This window comes from Oncorhynchus nerka, linkage group LG20 (genome assembly GCF_034236695.1).
Source record: "Oncorhynchus nerka isolate Pitt River linkage group LG20, Oner_Uvic_2.0, whole genome shotgun sequence".
In the NCBI taxonomy this organism is placed as follows: Eukaryota; Metazoa; Chordata; class Actinopteri; order Salmoniformes; family Salmonidae; genus Oncorhynchus; species Oncorhynchus nerka.
In genome coordinates, this window is record NC_088415.1 from 48,944,282 (window position 1) to 48,966,063 (window position 21,782).

General features: G+C 42.6%; 1 pseudogene; it reads left to right on the forward strand.

Annotated features, from left to right (window-relative positions):
• Nucleotides 1–10,989: 10,989 nt before the first annotated feature.
• LOC115101921 (serine/threonine-protein kinase mTOR-like) overlaps nucleotides 10,990–21,782 on the forward strand; it is a 93,656-nt pseudogene continuing 82,863 nt past the window's right edge.

A 21,782-nucleotide genomic window follows, 5' to 3' on the forward strand; every position in this document is an offset into this window, starting at 1 on the left:
CACTCCTTTCTGTATTTTTGAGTGTACAGTTTAGACTGAGACATGATGAGCTAGCCAGCTAGATGTTTAGCTTATGTCACAGAGAGGCACACACACAGTGGACAAGGTAAGTGACTGAGGCTGTGTGAGTCAAATGCAGTGATTTATTTTTGTGCAGTGATTTATTTTAGACAAAGAACATTTTACATTTGCATCCCGCCCGGAATGTAAGCCAGGGCGGGATCAGCCAGCAGCGGCTCCACGCATGCACGATTCATTTGCAGTCTGGACTCGGAGGTGTGAACATCTCCTGCTCTGACTGCAGCTGGGAGGGACTGCTGCACGAGGACTGGGCCGCCTGTGAGTGCTTTGGAACGGGTTGGGGCCCACGGCAGCACCCGCTGCTCGTTGAGAAGAGTAAGAATGATACGTGCTTTCACGTCAGAGTCGACAAAAGTCTCCAATAACACCAGAACAAGTCACTAGATCTGTCGCTAGTCGATTTTTTTGAAAATGTGTTGCTAGAGGGGTCTGAATACTCGCTAAATATAGCGAAAAAGTCACTAAGTTGGCAACACTGATCCTATCTGATAGATGAAAAACTGAGCACAGGTCATTATCACCAGCTGCAGCCATGCGTGTGACCTGAATTGCACACCTATGATCAAATAGTACAACTGCATGCCAAGAGGTGGCAGCCTGCACATAGATTGATGAAAAGATAACAAATGGAATTGAATTGATGTTGTCATCTTTATAGTGCTTTTTAAAATTTTCACATTTGCAACATAGAAGGTAGACAGCAGAGGACAATGTTCCTGAATAACCTCTGAAGAAAGTCTGACAGTTATAGCTACAGCCAGGGTTTTTCCTGGTCAGGTCACATGGTTAGGAAAACCTTTTGCCCTTATGTTTTCTAACACTAACAGCACAATGGGAAAACTAATGTCCGAATGTTATGGGCGGAGTCGGAAAGTTGGCTGTCAGAAGTGTTACAATGTAAATGTTATTTTAATCCGTCTGTCTGCATATTTCAAGACAAGACACATGAGGGTGCAGTGAGATACCCGATGGGTTGGATACTTTTCTCATCAATCATATTGAAAAAATGTACACTTAGCTGGAAATCAACCAATCCTCCATCGTTAACACAATGGAAAGGTCAAATGCTTTATTATCGGAATGTGCGTGGGCGACGGAGAGAAACTAAATGGTGCAGTTTGAAGCTATGTGGCGTAAAGAGATCCGGGCCCTGGAGATGTGAGGCAGTGGTGATGTTGTGGATGTTTGTGTGCATCTGTATGTTGCCTTTTGTATATGTATGTTTTATATTGTAAAAAAGACTATACAAAAGGAAAACTACAGCCCTCCATAAAAAAAGATACTACAGTGACCTACACTGTCAGCAGGAATGTCTGTAGCCAAACAAGGAATTTAATTAGGCTGAGATCTATTTAGCCTGAGAACTTTTTCCAAATCACATGAAAAATCATGTTCTCTCCACCACCAATTGTCTTTTGACAGCACTCTTTGTCCCACAAATATTTCAACACAAACACCCCAGAAAGTAAATAGGCTTTAACAAGCAGTCAACCCAGGGAATACATTTTCATAGCCCCCTTTGTAGCTGGTCTCTCTTAGCTCCCACGTCAGTTTTAATGAGTGTGTTTCGTTGTAGACTGACTGCGCTCAGCATTGGCGGGAATACAAAAGGGAAAACGTAGTGAATTGGCACATTGCAATGCAGTGGTGTGATATGAATGACGTGTTGTTCAAATTGTTCTTTAGTAATACCTTTGGAATAAAACAACACATACATCTGACAGTGTATTATTATTTCTCCATTTGAAACATCTTGTGAGTGATGACTTTACACATGAGGAAGGATTGTGCAGCTGGAGAAGTTTGAACCGAATCAACTATGGGACTTCTGGAAACAAAGACTTGAGATGTGATATGAACTGACGAACGGTATGCAAAGGCCTATATCTCGGCCGTTATTTATTTAACAGGTTGTGATTTTGGTATATTCCTATATGTCATCACCATATTGTCATTCAGTGAAATTGTAACGAGTGCGCTGAGAGTTGGGAAGAAAGTACACGGAGTGAGTGTTTTAATAAATAAACAAAACAATGAACACGAAACAGAAACAACGCACCAACATGAAACAGAGTCAATAACGCCTGAGGAAAGAACCAAGGGGAGTGGCAGATATAGAGATGATAATCACGGAGGTGATGGAGTCCAGGTGAGTGTCATGAGACAGAGTCAATAACACCTGAGGAAAGAACCAAGGGGAGTGGCAGATATAGGGAAGATAATCAAGGAGGTGATGGAGTCCAGGTGAGTGTCATGAGACAGAGTCAATAACACCTGAGGAAAGAACCAAGGGGAGTGGCAGATATAGGGAAGATAATCAAGGAGGTGATGGAGTCCAGGTGAGTGTCATGAGACAGAGTCAATAACACCTGAGGAAAGAACCAAGGGGAGTGGCAGATATAGGGAAGATAATCAAGGAGGTGATGGAGTCCAGGTGAGTGTCATGAGACAGAGTCAATAACACCTGAGGAAAGAACCAAGGGGAGTGGCAGATATAGGGAAGATAATCAAGGAGGTGATGGAGTCCAGGTGAGTGTCATGAGGCGCTGGTGTGCGAGACGATGGTGACAGGTGTGCGGGATAATCAGCAGCCTGATGACCTAGAGGCCGGAGAGGGAGTATACCTGACAGAAATGTTGACGGTATATGAGTGGTGAAAAGTCCATTTGCTTGGTGCTCTACATACATGTAAGTGGTATCCTCACTGTGCAGCTCACTCAATGATGCACAATGTCACCGTGGTTATATGGTGTATTTGGAAAGTATTCAGACCCCTTGACTTTTTCCACATCTTGTTACATTACAGCCTTATTCTAAATGGAATACATTTTTTTTATACACACAATACCAAAATAAACAACTGAAATATTACATTTACATAAGTATTCAGACCATATACTCAGTACTTTGTCGCACCTTTGGCAGCGATTACAGCCTCCAGTCTTCTTGGGTATGATGCTACAAGCATGACACACCTGTATTTGGGGAGTTTCTCCCAATATTCTCTGCAGATCCTCTCAAGCTCTGTCAGGTTGGATGGGGAGCATTGCTGCACATTTATTTTCAGGTCTCTCCAGAAATGTTCGATTGGGTCCAAGTCCGGGCTCTGACTGGGCCACTCAAAGGACATTCAGAGACTTGTCCCGAAGCCACTCCCCTGCGTTGTCTTGGCTGTGTGCTTAGGGTCGTTGTCCTGTTGGAAGGTGAACCTTCACCCCAGTCTGAGGTCCTGAGTGGTTTGGAGCAGATTTTCAAGGATCTGTACTTTGCTACTCATATTTCCCTCGATCCTGACTAGTCTCCCAGTTCCTGCCGCTGAAAAACATCCCCCACAGCATGATGCTGCCACCACCATGCTTCACCGCAGGGATTGTGCCAGTTTTCCGCTTGACATTCAGGCCAAATAGTTCAAATTGGTTTCATCACACCAGAGAATCTTGTTTTTCATGGTCTGAGAGTCCTTTAGGTGCCTTTTGGCAAACTCCAAGCGGGCTTTCCTGTGCCTTTTACTGAGGAGTGACTTCCGTCTGGCCACTCTACCATAAAGACCGGATTGGTGGAGTGCTGCAGAGCTGGTTGTCCTTCTGGAAGGTTCTCCCATCTCCACAGAGGAACTCTGGAGCTCTGTCAGAGTGACCATCGGGTTCTTGGTCATTTCCCTGACCAAGGCCCTTCTCCCCCATTTGCTCAGTTTGGCTGTGCAGCCAGCTCTAGTAAGAGTCTGGGTGGTTCCAAACTTCTTCCATTTGAGAATGATGGAGGCCGCTGTGTTCTTGGGAACCTTCAATGCTGCAGACATTTTTTGGTACCCTTCCCCAGATCTGTGCCTCGACACAATCCTGTCTCGGAGCTCTACGGACAATTGCTTCAACCTAATGGTTTGGTTTTTGCTCTGACATGCACTGCTAACCTTATATTGAAAGATATGTGCCTTTCCAAATCATGGAAACAGGATGCACCTGAGCTCAATTTCGAGTCTCATAGCAAAGGGTCTGAAAAACCTGTTTTCACACACACACTCACACACAAAGACAGATAACAGGACTTAAATGACCCAACCTCTGTTTGTTTTCTGAGTGTCCCTGATATGATAGAAACACACACACAGATATGTAAACATTCACACAGCCACCCACAACCCCCCATTCTTATGTAGACACACATCACCAATGTCACCTGACACACATACACACACTGCAGTAGACAGTACTGCGTTATAATTTTTTTTTTTTTACAGGGGACAGTGTTAATTTCCTTTATCAGGTATCTGCTTGGGAACATAATAGCAAACCTCGCCTGCTTTGCATCTTGGCACTTAGTGTCCAGTGTCCCAACCTGCCCAGCAAACCCTAGCCACTGGCTCTCTGTCCCTCTTTACTCACTGTAGAAACAAAATGGAGGTCACCAGAATGTCATTAACAAGTAATCCCACTCCGACACTTACATCTCAATTGAGCATGACTCTTCAGGGGCACTTATTATTTATTTTAGAAACAGAGGAGATATGTTTTTGTGTCGGTGTGTATGTCGTTATGTGTGTGTGTGCATTTCTGCACGTTATGGGTATGTGTTTGCCTCAGGTATGCAAATGTGTGTGCATGCTGTGTGCAAATACATCGGTGTGTGTATACTGTAAGTGTGCGCGCCTCATTGTTGACGACAAGGCAGCTCATTTAAAACACAACATGAGAGTGAGGAGGTGGACTGAACTCTTCACTTCAACCTCTCACACTGAACCCATCCTTCACTTATTCAAGAGCTGCTATCAAATAAGAGGAAGTCCAGGGAGCCTGGTTTAAACTGCTCTGAATGAAAGGAGCAGGAAACCCAATTGGCCAAGCAAACACGATTAAATCTTGTATCCCACCCTAGGTCAAACAACAAACTGATTATAGAACATAGGGTTTTTGTTGTGGTTCCGGGGTGAGAATACATGCTGGTCCTGAACCACGATGTTCCGGAAACACGTCTCATAGTGTTCACCAGATGTTAGAGGAACGTTATCCTAATCTCATGTTGAACACACCAGAATGTTTATCATGACTAAAGGCTGCAAGGCAAGCACTTTGTATAGGCTACAAATGATTGTAGTAAAGGAAATTGTAGGTAAGGTTAGATTTTTTATCCAACATGTTTCCCAGAGTTGGAGAAGTTTGTGTCCTGTCTCTCCCGTCTTTGAGGAAGATGGACAGACGGATGGAAAAGGGGGTGGGGGGATGCTGCATTCCAGAGAGAAAGAGGGGGAGAGAGAGGGAGACAGAGAGAAAAGAGAGACACACTCTTATCTACTGTTTGAGCAGAGGTGCAGTGTTTCCTGTAGTCTGTCAATACAGTCAACCAACAGGCAAACAGACGCCATCTGTATGCATTGTGGTGAATGACAGAGAGGCACTACAGTTACAGTGCCTTCAGAAAGTATTCTTGACGTGTTGGTGGTGTTACCGCCTGAATTTTTTTTTTGTCAATGAAAAGAGGAAATGTCTTGAGCCAATACGTAATCAACCCCTTTGTTTTGGCAAGCCTAAATAAGATCAGTAGTAAACATTTGCTTAACAAGTTACATAATACGCTTCATGGACTGTCACTCTGTTTGCAATAATAGTGTTTAACATGATTTCTATACCCCACACATACAATTATCTGTGAGGTCCCTCAGTCAAGCAACCACAAAGATCAGGGAGGCTCGCAAATCTACCTATTGGTAGACGGGTAAACAAAAAATAGCAGACATTGAAAATCCCTTTGAGCATGTTGAAGTTATTAATTACACTTTGAATGGTGTATCAATACACCCAGTAAAAACAAAGATACAGGCTTTATTCCTAACTCAGTTGCCGGAGAGGAAGGAAACCTCTCAGGGATTTCACCATGAGTGACTTTAAAATAGTTACAGAGTTTAATGGCTGTGGTAGGAGAAAACTGCAGATGGATCAACAACATTGTAGTTACTACAACTTAATTAGATAACTAGCAAGTTAAACTTAGCAAATGTTAACGCAGAATTATTACATTTTCATGCAGAAAAAAATATGAAATGCCTAAGAAATCTCTTGCTGCATTTTGTAAACACAGATCAAAAAGGCTTCTTATTGTAATTTCTGTGCAGTATCAAACTTTGTGCTTCATTTGCACTTCTCCACTCAGATGAGAATTCACAAACGGGCCATTCTATCAGCAGAGAGTGCTTTGACTCCTGTGTAGCTTTTTTCTCCAGTACTTTTTTGTCTGTGTAGGCAGCCAGCCTACTATTCGTTGGTAAAATTCAAGATGAACTTTAAGCAAAAGATTAGGAAATTAAGCTGACTACATTCTGTCTATGATAAACATTATGGCCATGCATTGTTATTTTGCAATAAATACAGTGCTTTTGTGATCTCATTTACTGTGGCTGCCAACCGAATAGCATTGCACTTCTGTTGTCATTTGATGAAAACAAAGCTATTTTCTGCCAAATGTGTTGCACTGATGTATTTTCTGTGAAGAAAAACTAGCTGCACGTCCCTGATCATGCTATTCAAGCAAAAAAAAACACAGTTGACTTTCAATATAAAACACAACCCCTGTCAATACATACAGTGGGGCAAAAAAGTATTTAGTCAGCCACCAATTGTGCAAGTTCTCCACTTAAAAGGATGAGAGAGGCCTGTAATTTTCATCATAGGTACTTCAACTATGACAGACAAAATTAGGGAAAAAAATCCAGAAAATCACATTGTAGGATTTTTTATGAATTTATTTGCAAATTATGGTGGAAAATAAGTATTTGGTCAATAACAAAAGTTTATTCCAATACTTTGTTATATACCCTTTGTTGGCAATGACAGAGGTCAAACGTTTTCTGTAAGTCTTCTCAAGGTTTTCAAACACTGTTGCTGGTATTTTGGCCCATTCCTCCATGCAGATCTCCTCTAGAGTAGTGATGTTTTGGGGCTGTTGCTGGGCAACACAGACTTTCAACTCCCTCCAAAGATTTTCTATGGTGTTGCGATCTGGAGACTGACTAGGCCACTCCAGGACCTTGAAATGCTTCTTACGAAGCCACTCCTTTTTTGCCCGGGCGGTGTGTTTGGGATCATTGTCATGCTGAAAGATCCAGCCACGTTTCATCTTCAATGCCCTTGCTGATGGAAGGAGGTTTTCACTCAAAATTTCACGATAAATGGCCCCAATCCTTCTTTCCTTTACACGGATTAGTCGTCCTGGTCCCTTTGCAGAAAAACAGCCCCAAAGCATGATGTTTCCCCCCCATGCTTCACAGTAGGTATGGTGTTCTTTGGTGTTCTTTGGATGCAACTCAGAATTCTTTGTCCTCCAAACATGACGAGTTGAGTTTTTACCAAAAAGTTATATTTTGGTTTCATCTGACCATATGACATTCTCCCAATCTTTTTCTGGATCATCCAAATGCTCTCTAGCAAACTTCAGACGGGCCTGGACATGTACTGGCTTAAGCAGGGGGACATGTCTGGCACTGCAGTATTTGAGTCCCCTCATTTTGTCTGTCATAGTTGAAGTGTACCTATGATGAAAATTACAGGCCTCTCTCATCTTTTTAAGTGGGAGAACTTGCACAATTGGTGGCTGACTAAATACTTTTTGCCCCACTGTAAATGTTGACTCACCCTGCTTGTAGACTAGTTGAACACCAATGCCAACCTCTTTTTCATGTTAGCAAATGGTCTATGGCTCTTTTATACAGTACACTTTAAGTTTTTGTTGTCATAGGCTACTTAGCAAAAATGCTCGCTAGCCTAACTTCCATTCATGGACAACAATGAACCAGCTAAGTTAGAGAGCTAGTTAACGTGAACCTACTAGCCTAACTTCCATTCATAGGCAACAATGAACGAGCTAAGTTAGAGAGCTAGTTAATGTGAATCTACTAGCCTAACTTCCATTCATGGGCAACAATGAACCAGCTAAGTTAGAGAGATAGTTAACGTGAACCTACCAGCCTAACTTCCATTCATGAGCAACAATTAACCAGCTAAGTTAGAGAGCTAGCTAGTTAATGTGAACCTACTAGCCTAACTTCCATTCATAGGTAACAATGAACCAGCTAAGTTAGAGAGCTAGTTAATGCAAACCTATTAGCCTAACTTCCATTCATAGGCAACAATGAACCAGCTAAGTTAGAGAGCTAGTTAACGTGAACCTACTAGCCTAACTTCCATTCATAGGCAACAATGAACCAGCTAAGTTAGAGAGCTAGTTAACGTGAACCTACCAGCCTAACTTCCATTCATAGGTAACAATGAACCAGCTAAGTTAGAGAGCTAGTTAATGTGAACCTACTAGCCTAACTTCCATTCATGGGCAACAATGAACCAGCTAAGTTAGAGAGCTAGTTAACGTGAACCTACTAGCCTAACTTCCATTCATAGGCAACAATGAACCAGCTAAGTTAGAGAGCTATCTAGTTAACGTGAACCTACGAGCCTAACTTCCATTCATGGGCAACAATGAACCAGCTAAGTTAGCTAGCTAAGTAATGTGAACCTACTAGCCTAACTTCCATTCATGGGCAACAATGAACCAGCTAAGTTAGCTAGCTAGTTAATGTGAACCTACTCGGCTTCATTGAACTTCAAACCTCTCAGGCCAGTGGCACAATATATTAATTTATTGTTAGATCATGTGCCTTTCCTCAGAATTATACAGAGAAGTTTAAATCCCCATCTCCATCTATGGCTTAGGAAAGGGCCAATTTAGCAAGCTAGCTAGTACAGGATATCAACACAAGCAGACCAGAAACAGACACGTTTTTCTGAAAATGAAGTTAAGGAAGTGATTTGGCTTCAGACCAAACTGGCCTCTCTTGGGGGGCGTTTTGCTGCACCAGGACAACCCACAGTTGAGCTCAGCTCAATGCTGATTGGCTAATGATTTTATTGTGTTATCAAGGGAGGCCAAATGCATGCTGACAGTGACCTACTTGGTGTGTGAACTGCTGACTGCTCATAACTTACAGATGGTTGTTGACACATCAACCAGGATCAAGAGGCAGGGACATGTGTGACTTGTTTTGGTAATCAGTGGTTGTATTGCAAGGGGAGTTGTTTCACCTCTCTTAGGCAATCAGCTATTAGTACAGGGACTTGTGCTTTCCTGCTCTGCAATTATCAATTAGTGTTAGTTCTTCAGTCTCCCCTGGGCGGTTGTGTCAATGGCAGTTTTGTCAGAGAACTAAGATGGTTCTGGGGAGCTGTTTTAAGGAAGGAAAGAGGGGAAAGGTCCACACCACACTCTCACTTGAGTATCTTAACTAGTTATTTTAGATCTCATTTTGCTCTCTTGTCAACTGTGTGTGTGTTTTCCATCCCAGTTCGCTCCTCTCCCTGTAGGCTTTACAGACGCTCCCCACCCCTTGGCTGCAACCCATCTAATTTAGTGTAACCTGCGTGCCCAATTCCGTGTCTCTGGCAGCATTTGGAACTGCCGATCTGCGGTCAAGAACGCAGCTTTCATCTCAGCCTATGCTGCCCTTCAGTCCCTTGAGTGTTTTGCCCTGATGGAGACGGAACACCCCAGGGAACACTGCTACTCCAGCTGCTCTTTCATCCGACTGTTTTCTCTCATAGTCTGAGAGCATCTGGTCGTCTCGGTGGTGACACTGTCCATCTCCTCATTTGAATTCCATGCTGTCACTTGTCCACTCAAGCTTAACATTATCTATTGCCCACCAGGTGCCCTTGGAGTGTTCCCCAATGAGCTTGACACCTTGATAACCTTATTTCCTGATGATGGCACACCGCTCTTTGTACTTCGTGACTTAACTTCCTGACATCTGCCTTCCCAACTCCCTTTCCTCTCTTGCCTCTTTTGACCTCACACTTTCCCAATCCCCTCCAACTCACAAGGCTCATACACTTGACCTAATCTTTACTAGAGGCTGCGCACATACTAATCTCACTGCACCCCCTCCAGGTCTCTGATCACTACTTTGTTTTCCTTTTCTGTCTTCCTCCAACCCCAACCACTCAGCCCCTACCCAGGTGTTAATGCGCCGTCACAATCTTCGCTCGCTCTCTCCCACTACTCTCATCTTATCATATCTCTCTTCTGCTAAATCCTTTTCCCTCTTGTCTCCTGATTCTGTCTCTTCAACCATATTCTCCTCCGTTTCCGCATCCTATTACTCGCACTGTCCCCTTTCCTCCCAGCCGGCTTGGCCCTCCCTTCCTGCTCAGTGGCTGAGTGACTAGTTGTGAGCTTACAGAACAGGGCTGCGGGCAGCTGAGTGAAAATGGAGGTGAACTAAACTTTTGGAGTACCCATCTTCCTTGTAGCAGTCACAATGTTATTTGTCATCCCATATGACTGCCTGTCTTGACTGGAGTAACATAGATAAGCTAGCCAGTTATAGCTAGCTAGGGTAATTGAGACTACATGCTACACTTTCTCCCCAACCCCATTCAGATAGAACAGCCTAACTGTTAGTTGTCTGTTTTAGCCTACTCCTTCTCATTTCGTTAACTTTTTAAATTCTTTAATTTTATTCCATCTTGCATTGCATTAGTAAACTCTCACTGCACTTGCTACACATTTAGCTTAGTTGTTGCTTTGATTGGCCTACATTAACAAGCTACACACATGAAGGCTGCAGGCTGCCCGTCTTTCTATGGGGTGCACTACAGAAGTTAGTTTGATTAAATTAGTCATTTGAAATGTCATGGTATATCCTTGTATGTAACAATGAAAAAAACATTTTCAGTATTCAAGTAGGCCTACTGTGTATATACTCACACATGTATTAAAATATTAAAGTTGGCTATTCTAATATTCAAATAACGGTGCACATCCCTACAGTACAACAACTTAATTGTCCAGTCAAACCAACCCAGGTAGTAAGGGAGGCTGTGTTAATTATGAGAATGATGATGATCATGTTAGGGTCAAATATCCAACATGAGTAGGCACTCCTGGGTTAGCTTCTGTTTTGGAAGTGTCTTTGTTACCAAACATTATGACATTTTATTGTATGGCAGAATCCCACTAGCGATTACTGATGATATCAACCACCGTGTAGACAATGTCAACCTTTTCGAACTCTCCTTCTGTCTCAGACCCAGACATCCACTACTGGCCTCTGGATGAGCACTTCGATGTCCACCTGCAGGCGTTGTTCTTGATGCTGAATGATGAGGTCTTTTGAGATCCTTGAGCTGGCCATCTGCACCATCGGACGCCACCTTTGTCATACCCTTCCTGCCCAAGATGCTCATCCAGGTAATGTAAACTTGTCTTGTTTTATTTGAGTAATTGATCCCATTCACCAGGTTAGTTGACTGAGAACCCATTTTAATTGACAAAAAAAACAACTTTTATCGGTAGGTATTTTGTGTATTTCTGTGCAAGATGTATCAAAAAGATTCTTCAGAAGAAACCAACAGGTTTTTGGTGTATTTGAGGTGTAGTTCTGTGTGTAGTACCCAAGATGCTTTTGCTTCATGAGTGTCAGTGCTGGCCCAGCCACTTCAATAACACACCAGCAGATGGCCAAGTTAATGTTTCACAATGTGGCTTGAATTACAAATATCAGACTGTTGAACTATTCTAAACTATGCTTTGGGATTCTTATGTTTTGACGGGAATAGGAGTGACTCTTCGCTCACAATTAAAACCATGATTTATTAGCTAAATTAAAAATAAAAGCGTTGATCAGAATGGCTGCTAAACGATGGTGTGTGCTTCTGCCTGTTCCAGATCCCGACTGAGCTGGAGCACAGTGGCGTGGACAGGAACAAGGAGCAGAGCGCTCCCATTCTCCGTCACCTGGTCTCCAACGCCCCTACATGGAGCCCATTCTAAAAGGTACATACTGTACCATCATCAGCACTGTCCCCTATGTTTTACTCAATGAAAGTAGCATACTATATATAGGATAAATTTCATCTTAAAGGTACTGCCATCAGTGCTGGCCCATATGTTAACTACCCTATAAAATCCTCTGAATGTTTTACTCACTGAAAGATTGTTAGTCCACCATAACATATAAGTTAGTGCTGTTACTTTTTTAAGTTGGACATGTTTAAATCATTCAACTTATACAAGTGACGTTGGCTCTAAGGTCATTTACTCTTCATTTCAGGCTCTTATTCTAAAGCTGAAACATCCATACCCCAATCCTGGGGTAGTCATCAGTGTCCTGGCTACCATTGGAGAGCTGGCTCAGGTATGAAATGTTGCCAACCTCTGGCCCTACCAGCAAACACTAGTGACATTCAATAAAATAAAATAAAATTCATGCTCAGTGTATAGTGTGTTCTATATTATTTAACTGTCTGCCAATGGTTGCCAACTTTGGGATCCCCTGTGGGAATCAACCTTGTATTTTCACAATTGATTTCTTTTGATTGTCACTCTCCAAGATGTTTTCTCCCTACTAGACACATCCTAGGCTACGACAATTATAAACACAGAGTACTGTTTATGCACTGTATTATGTAAGGCATTGGCAATCACGGATTTGTGAATTGTGAAGCGAAATGACAGACTGAATACAGTAAGTTGTATATCTGATAGGTGAGGTGCAATGTAGGCTTACTGTAAATTAGCTATGCAAGGATAGATGGCCTCTTTGCACCAGAGGCAAGCTCTGATTTGGTTGTTGACACAAGGCCCTCCAGGTGAACGAGTTGGAGATGAGGAAGTGGATGGATGAGCTGTTCCCCATCATCATGGACATGCTCTGGGAATCCTCTTCCCTAGCCAAGAGAAGTGTACGTATGTGCAATTGTATAGGCATAAATTAATATTTATTTCTCACATTATCTTCAATTGCAAGCCTTTCCCCCAACCATCTCTTGTAATATCTGCTGTTATTATATTTACCTGCTTTCAAAAGGATGCTATTGTATTGATCATATTCCACACAGTACTGTTAGCAGGCATTTTGTGGTACTATTATGGCTTCAGATGTATTTGTGATTTGATGACATTGTCAATGTGGTAACACTTTTTCCTTTCCACCAGGTGGCACTGTGGACTTCAGTCGAACAGGTTGCCAGCACGGGATACGTGGTGGAGCCCTAAAACAAATACCCCTCTCTTCTGGAGTTGCTGCTCAACTTCCTCAAGATGGAGCAAATGCAGGGAATAAGGAGAGGGGTACTCTTCATTCTCCATTGTGGCTCCATTTGGGCTTCACCCACAGTTTCATAGAAGCAATGGTTAAACTCAAAGCAAAAGCACAAAATGTCTTGTATGACGCCAGATGCAGCTGTCAAGATTCACAACACTAATATAGCCCTAGGTGTGGTAACACCTTTGAATTACACTCCTAGTTAAGAATGAGGTGGAAAATGCTCTGTTTTACCATTTCACATGCCACTACACCACTGATCTAATGTTCTGTCGATAGAGATGTCATATGGTCTAATATTGTGTCTCTGTCCATCAGGCTTTTCGTCTGCTGGGCTTGCTGGAGCCCTGGACCACTACAAGCAGAAGGTGAACATCGACCAGTCACGAGACGCCTCGGCCGTCAGCCTCTCTGATTCCAAGTCCAGCCAGGACACCGGTGAGCTCCGGCTGCTGTCTTTAACACCTCTTCTCTCTCTCACACGCACGCATACACACACATATATGCACATTAACTTTGTTGGTAGGTAGAGATCACCTCTTTTTTTTCTTTTATATATATTTTTTTCTGTGGTATTAACTTTACACTAGAGAAAAGCTATTTGCGTTACCAAAGGTCCCGGTTCTAGCTGCCATGAGTACCCAATTGCAGCTATGAGCTGGGCTAACAAATGGCCATATCCACTGATTGACTTTATTATCACTGGAATCTGCTGCATGTAGGGCACCGCTGAGGCCTAGCAATGTCAACAGAATTTATGGCTTGGCTTTACAACCTGTTGGAGCCCAAGTGTCTTTGTACGTCTGCACACTTTGTCTGATTGCGAACCAAAAGACCCAACACCGGGAGGCTGACCTCTGTTCAGACAAAGTGAAGTGACCCACATATTTGGCCCCAAGGCTTGGAGTTTTTACCATAAATCCTGATGTATACGGCTTTGCAATGATTTTATAGGTCATATAAAATTCCTAATGGCCCATGCACTGCTGTGACCAACGCCTTGACGTCATTTGGGTCACAGGATTAGGCTACACTGTCCATTGTAGATTGAAAGTGAATGTTTTACTCATATTCATGTATATATTACATTTATGCATTATACCCACACCGTAAATCACTCATCTTTCTCATGGAGGTAGTACTCGATTCTGTATGTTAGACTGATCCCCCGAGGTGAATTCAGTCCTCTCAAGATAATAACATATGCAGCCTTCTGTGGGCGCCATCTTTTTACTCAGTCCAGAGATGAAACGGCTTGCAAAAATGACGAGCTTTTTTTTCAATCTGCAACTTATATTTTGTCATATGTGACAAATGTTTCGTCAATGCCGGGAGCATTGCTTGGAAAATGTCAATCGGGACCTACACTACCGTTCAAACGTTTGGGGTGACGTTTTTGTTGCACTTTTTTTGTCAATTTTTAAATATCAAATTGATCAGAAATCCAGTGTAGACATTGTTGTAAATTACTTTTGTAGCTAGAAATGGCTGATATTTTTAATGGAATATCTACATAGGCGTTACAGAGGCCCATTTATCAGCAAAAATCACTCCTGTGTTCTAATGGCACTTTGTTAGCCTTTTAAAGTGAAACTTGAATGAGCTAACTGATTATTAGAAAACCTTTTTGCAATTATTTTAGCACAGCTGAAAACTGTTGTGCTAATTACAGAAGGAATAAAACGGGCTTTTAGACTAGTTGAATATCTGGAGCATCAGCATTTGTTGGTTTGATTACAGGCTCAAAATGGCCAGAAACAAAATACCTTTCTTCTGAAACTATTCTTGTTCTGAAAATGACCGCTATTCAATGCGAGAAACTATCTCTTACAATGCTGTGTACTTCTTACTTCACAGAACAGCGCAAACTGGCTTTAACTAGAATAGAGTGAGCGGGTGGCCCCGGTGCACAACTGAGCAAGAGGACAAGTACATTTGAGTGTCTAGTTTCAGAAACGGATACCTCACAAGTCCTCAACTGGTAGCTTCATTAAATGGTGCCGGCAAAACACCAGTCTCAACATCAACAGTGAAGAGGCGACTCCGGGATGTTGGCCTTCTAGGCAGACTTCCAGTGTCTGTGTTCGTGCCCATCTTAATCTTTACTTTTTTTGACCAGTCTGTGATATGGCTTTTTCTTTGCAATTCTGCCTAGAAGGCCAGCATCCCATCCTCTTCACAGTTGACGTTGAGACTGGTGTTTTGCCGGTACTATTTAATGAAGCTGCCAGTTGAGGACTTGTGAGGTCTGTTTCTCAAACTAGACACCCAAATGTACTTGTCCTCTTGCTTAGTTGTGCACTGGGGCCTCCCACTTTTTCTATTCTGGTTAGAGCCAGTTTGCGCTGTGCTGTGAGTAGTACACAGCGTTGTATGAGACGTCTCGTATGGAATAGCCTTCATTTCTCAGAACAAGAATAGACTGAGTTTCAGAAGAAATATATTTTGTTTCTGGCCAATTTGAGCCTGTAATTGAATCTACAAATGCTGACGCTCCAGATACTCAACTAGTTTAAAGATGGCCCGTTTTATTGCTGCTTTAATCAGGACAACAGTTTTCAGCTGTGCTAACATAATTGCAAAAGGGTTTTCTAATGATCAATTAGCCTTTGAAAATGATATGCTTGGATTATCTAACACAACGTGCCATTGGAACACAGGAGTGGTGGTTGCTGATAATGGGCCTTTGCATGCCTATGTAGATATTCCACAAAAATCTGCAGTTTCCAGCTATAATAGTCATTTACAACATTAACAATGTCTACACTGTATTTCTAATCAATTTTATGTTATTTTAATGGAGAAACATGTCCTTGTTTTTGAAAGGAAAGCAAATTAAGTGACCCCAAACTTTTGAACTAATGTGTTCGTCACTAACACACAGATGCGCTGTGACTTTGGACTCTGTGGACAGTAATAGTTTTAGCAGGCCTGCTAAAAGGGCTTAGTTTGGAATTGAGGCTCTCCAATGGAGGATATGGTTACATCAAGGTCAGTGTCTGGAGCAGCTATAGTCTATGGCAGTTGGCTGCTGCTGTGCACTGGGGATACTGCAGGTCCTGCTTCAGTGCTGGAAAGCAATTGGCTATGTTAGGGGTCTTCAACTTGTGGCTGCAGATCTGCATGTGGCTTCATAGCTGCTCCTTTGTGGTAGGAAGTCCTGGGCTAGGTGCAGCACTTAACCTGAACCACCACCCCAGTGAATACAATATCCAGGCCAAGAGTTGGACACCAAGGCCTCAAGAATGAATATGGTATGATGTTACAGCTCAGAGATCTGATAAAATGCCCCAGTTCCAACAGTACTCTGCACGCTCTGACGCCATGTAACTCACACCAACCTAGATATGTGTTCGGGGGGGTGACAATACTTCAGGTCCAATGAAGACATTGGTGAAGAAATGTTCATACCTAATTGTCAAAGTAAAGATACCTTAATAGAAAATGACTCAAGTAAAATTAAGTCACTCTGTAAAATACTACTTGAGTAAAGGTGTTTGGTTTTAAATGTAATTGCGGAAAATAAACTTAAGTTTCAAAACTTAGTATAAATGATTTCAAATTCCTTATATTAAGCGACCCAGACGGGACCAGTTAAATAATAAAAAAAATAGATATACTTATAGCCAGGTGAACACTGACACAATTTACAACCAAACCATTTGTTTAGTGAGTCCGGCAGATCAAAGGAAATAGGGATGACCAGGGATGTTTTCTTTTAGTGTGAATTTCACAATTTTCCTGTCCTGCTTTTGGATACCAAGGAAAATGTATGAAGTTAAGTACATCATTTTCTTTACAAATGTAGTGAAGTAAACGTAACAAATAAAGTACAGACCCCCCCCCCCCCCAAAAAAAAAGTAGTACTTTATACCACTGCATGAAGGAGACATCATGACTTTGACCAGCTGCTATCCACAGTTGTACTGTGCAGCGCAGCAGTAATCTGAGAGAATTTACAGATTTGACACCACTATGTAATTTTGTCACCTAGCAACACTCACTCATCCACATTGCTCTGGCTGGTACATAGGGCAGCAGCAAAAGTGGTCTTTGGCCGTCTTCTCCACCATGGCCTAGATCCTGATGTTGTTTGCGTCTCCATTAATCTCCACATTGTGTAGGGCCTAGTAAAGGCCCCATATACTGCTCCCGACTGGAGCAGCGGTCTAAAGCACTGCATCTCAGTACTAGAGGTGTCACTACAGACCCTGGTTCGATCCTGGCCTGTATCACAACCGGCCTTGATCGGGAGTCCCATTGGGCGGTGCACAATTGACTCATTGTCTGGGTTAGGCCAGGGTAGGCTGTCATTGTAAAATAAGAATTTGTTATTAACTGATTTTTCTTAGCTAAAGTAAAACAAGGCGATAGAAAAACTTGCTTGTCCAAAGGAACACGGGCGCTCTGCCCAAGTGCCCATCTATTGCGTTTGGCTTCTAAACTAGAGCGTAAAGGGAGGGGCAATTTATAAAGACTGGGACTTGCGTTAGGGGTTGAAACTAAACTCTTTCACTGGGCAATTAAACGTTTAATATCAGACATCTGTTTCCTCGACTCGCCTGTATAACCAAACCCTGCTCACTGCAGCAGACAGGGCTGTTCTTGGTCACCTAGGGTATTGTGACTGTGAAGCAAAGAATTTTTGCTTGGGAAGGGCTCTTTAAAAAAAAAATCATAATCAAACATATATTTCCACCTTTTTGTCTACTTATTAGTCGAATTAAAGAGATGCAGTGCTTTCGGAAAGTATTCAAACCCCTTGACTTTTTCCACATTTGGTTACAAACACATTTGGTTACATACACGTTCTTTTTAGCCCTTTTTCTCCCAATTTATGATATCCAATTGGCAGTTAGTCTTGTCCCATCGCTGCAACTCCTGTACGGACTCGGGAGAGGTGACAGTTGAGCCATGCGTCACGAAACACGACCCCGCCAAGCCGCACTGCTTCTTGAAACACTGCTCGCTTAACCCGGAAGCCAGCCACACCAATTTTTCAGAGGAAACACTGTGCACCCGGTGACCAAAGTCAGTGTTCATGTGCCTGGACCGTCACAAGGAGTCGCTAGAGCCTGATGGGACAAGGACATCCCAGCCGGCCAAACCCTCCCCTGAACCGGATGACGCTGGGCCAATTGTGCTCCGCCTCATGGGTCACCCGGTGTGGCTGGCTGCGACACAGCCCGGGAACAAACCTGGATCTGTAGTGAGGCCTCTAGCACTGCACTAAAATGTAATCAATGCTTTTATTTTGCCTCAATCGAGAAACAATAGCCGGTTTAGACCTCTTTGCAAATCTATAAAAACAGAATTTACATACGTTTTCAGACCCTTTACTTAGTACTTTGTTGTAGCACCTTTGGCAGCGACTACAGCCTCTAGTATTCTTGGGTATGATGCTACAAGCTTGGCACACCTGTATTTGGGGAATTTCTTCCATTATTCACTGCAAATCCTCAAGCTCCGTCAGGTTGTATGGGGAGCAATGCTAATTTTAGGTCTTGCCAGAGATGATCAAGTCCGGGCTCTGGCTGGGCCACTCAAAGACATTCAGAGATTTGCCCGAAGCCACTCCTGTGTTGTCTTGGCGGTGTGCTTAGGGTTGTTGTCCTGTTGGAAGGTGAACCTGCGCCCCAGTCTGAGGTTATGAGTGCTTTGGAGCAGGTCTTCATCAAGGATGTCTCTGTACTTTGCTGTGTTCAGCTTTCCCCCTCCTGACTAGACTCCCAGTCCCTGCCACTGTAAAACATCCCCACAGCATGATGCTGCTGCCACCATGCTTCACCGTGCCAGGTTTCCTCCAGATGTGACACTTGGCATTCAGGCCAAAGAGCTCAATCTTGGTTTCATCAGACCAGAGAATATTGTTTCTCATGGTAATGTGCCTTTTACTGAGGATTGGCTTCCGTCTGGCCACTCTAGCATAAAGGCGTGATTGGTGGAGTACTGCAGAGATGGTTGTCCTTCTGGAAGTTTCTCCCATCTCCACAGAGCAACTCTGGAGCTCCTTCAGTGCCACAGAGGTCTTGATCACCTCCCAGACCAAGGCCTTTCTCCCCCGATTGCTCACTTTGGACAGGCAGCCAGCTCTAGGAAGAGGCTTGGTGGTTCCAAACTTATTCCATTTAACAATGTAGGTCACTGTGTTGGGAACCTTCAATGCTGCAGAAATGTTTTGGTACCATTCTCCAGATCTGTGCCTCGACACAAGCCTGTCTTTGAGCTTTGCGGACAATTCCTTCGACCTCACGGCTTGGTTTTTGCTCTGACATACACTGTCAAGTGTGGGACCTTTTATATAGATAGGTGTCTGCATTTCCAAATCATGTCCAATCAATTGAATTTACCACAGGTGGACTCCAACTTGAAGAAACATCTCAAGGATGATCAATGGAAATAGGATGCACCTGAGCTCAATTTGAGTCTCATAGCGAACAGTCTGAATTCTTAGAAACATTTCTAAACCGGTTTTCGCTTTTGAGAATTTGTTTTTATTTAAGCATTATTAGAATAAAGATGTATCGTAACAATGTGGAAAAAGTCAAGGGGTTGGAATGTTTTCAGAATGCATTCTATCATGCCCCTTATATTAGCTCATCAAATCAAGAAGTATTAAATGTTGGTTCTACATGAGCAATTAGTCATACTTGTAGAATTTGAAAAGGTATCTAACTAGCCCAACAGATGGGCCCTATATGAATGATAAGCTAAAAACAAGAAAGTTCTCAGTTTCAATTCTGAAAGAAATAGGCTATCCAAAGGTATTATAAAATGATTTCACTTTAGTCGCTCAGGGCAGGGAGTAAGTTACCTGTATGATTAGGCAAAATATAATAAAATAAGGTTTCACGGTTTATTTCACGTTTGTAGATGACCCGTGTTGAAACATTAACTTTCCTAACCCTTTACACTTGTTCCCGTATATGGATTGAAAATGGCCTACATTGGAATGCAGTACAAGAACATGCTATACAGTACCAGTCAAAAGTTTGACACCTACTCATTTTCAGTTTCTTTATTTTCACTATTCTACATTGTAGAATAATAGTAAAGACATCAACTATGAAACACATATGGAATCATGTAGTAACCAAAAACGTGTTAAACAAATTAAAATATATTTTAGATTCTTCAAAGTAGCCACCCTTTGCCTTGACAGCTTTGCACACTTATTACATTTTTTATGACCCTATTCTTTGTACATTTTACTGCTTTTTCTCCTCAATTGGTGGTTAGTCTTGTCCCCTCACTACAACTCACCTACGGACTCGAGAGGCGACGGTCGAGAGCCATGCGTCACCGAAACACGACCCTTCCAAACTGCACTGCTTCTTGACACACTGCTCGCTTAACGCAGAAGCCAGCCACACCAATGTGTCGGCGGAAACACTGACTAGCTGGTGACCGGGATTAGCTTGCTGGCGACCGGGATTAGCTTGCAGGCGCCCGGCCCGCCACAATTAGTTGCTAGAGCCTGATGGGACAAGGAAATCCCTGCCGGTCAAACCCTCCCCTAACCCGAGCGACGCTGGGCCAATTGTGCACTACCTCAGGGGTCTATCGGGCCGGCTGTAACGCAACCTGGTATCGAATGACGGGTCTGTAATGATGCCTTAACCACTGCGATGCAGTGCCTTAGACCGCTGCTCCACTCGGGAGGCCAACTTTGCACGCTCTTGGCATTTTCTCAACCAGCACAAATAGAGAAAATGAATCACTATCCTTTGATCTTCATCAGATGACACTCATAGGACTTCATGTTACACAATACATGTATGTTTCATATTTATATAAAAAATCTGTTTACATTGGCGCGTTACGTTCAGTAGTTCTAAAACATGCATTGATTTTGTAGAGAGCCACATCAAATTACAGAAATACTCATCATAAATGTTGATAAAAATTCAAGTGTTACACATGGAATTAGAGATACTTCTCCTTAATGTAACCGCTGTGTCAGATTTTTTTTACTTTACGGAAAAAGCAAACCATGTAATAATCTAAGTACAGCGTTTCAGACAACAAAGCAGCCAAAAAGATATCTGCCATATTGGGTAGTTAACATTTTTCAGAAATGGCATTATAAATACTAACTTACCTTTTGATCTTCATCAGAATGCACTCCCAGGAATCCCAGTTCCACCATAAATGTTCGATAATGTCCATCATTTATGACCAAATAGCCTCTTTTGTTAGCGCGTTTGGTAAACATATCCAAACACGCGTTCAGGTCCAGTCGGACAAAGTTCAAAAAGTTATTACAGGTCGTAGAAACATGCCAAACTAAGTATAGAATCAATCTTTAGGATATTTTTAACAAATCTTCAATAATGTTCCAAACGGAGAATTCCATTGTCTGTAGAAAAGTAATGGAACGAGAGCTAACCGCGAGTCATGAGCCCAAGGCACTCTGCCAGACCACTGACTCAAATAGCTCTCATGAGCCCCTCCTTTATAGTAGAATCCTCAAACAAGTTTCTAAAGAAGACGGTTGACATCTAGTGGAAGCCTTAGGAAGTGCAACATAGCCCCTATCGTAGATAGTGGGATATTGGTTAAGTTAAAAAAAACTACAAGCCTCAGATTTCCCACAGCCTGGTTGGATTTAGCTCCT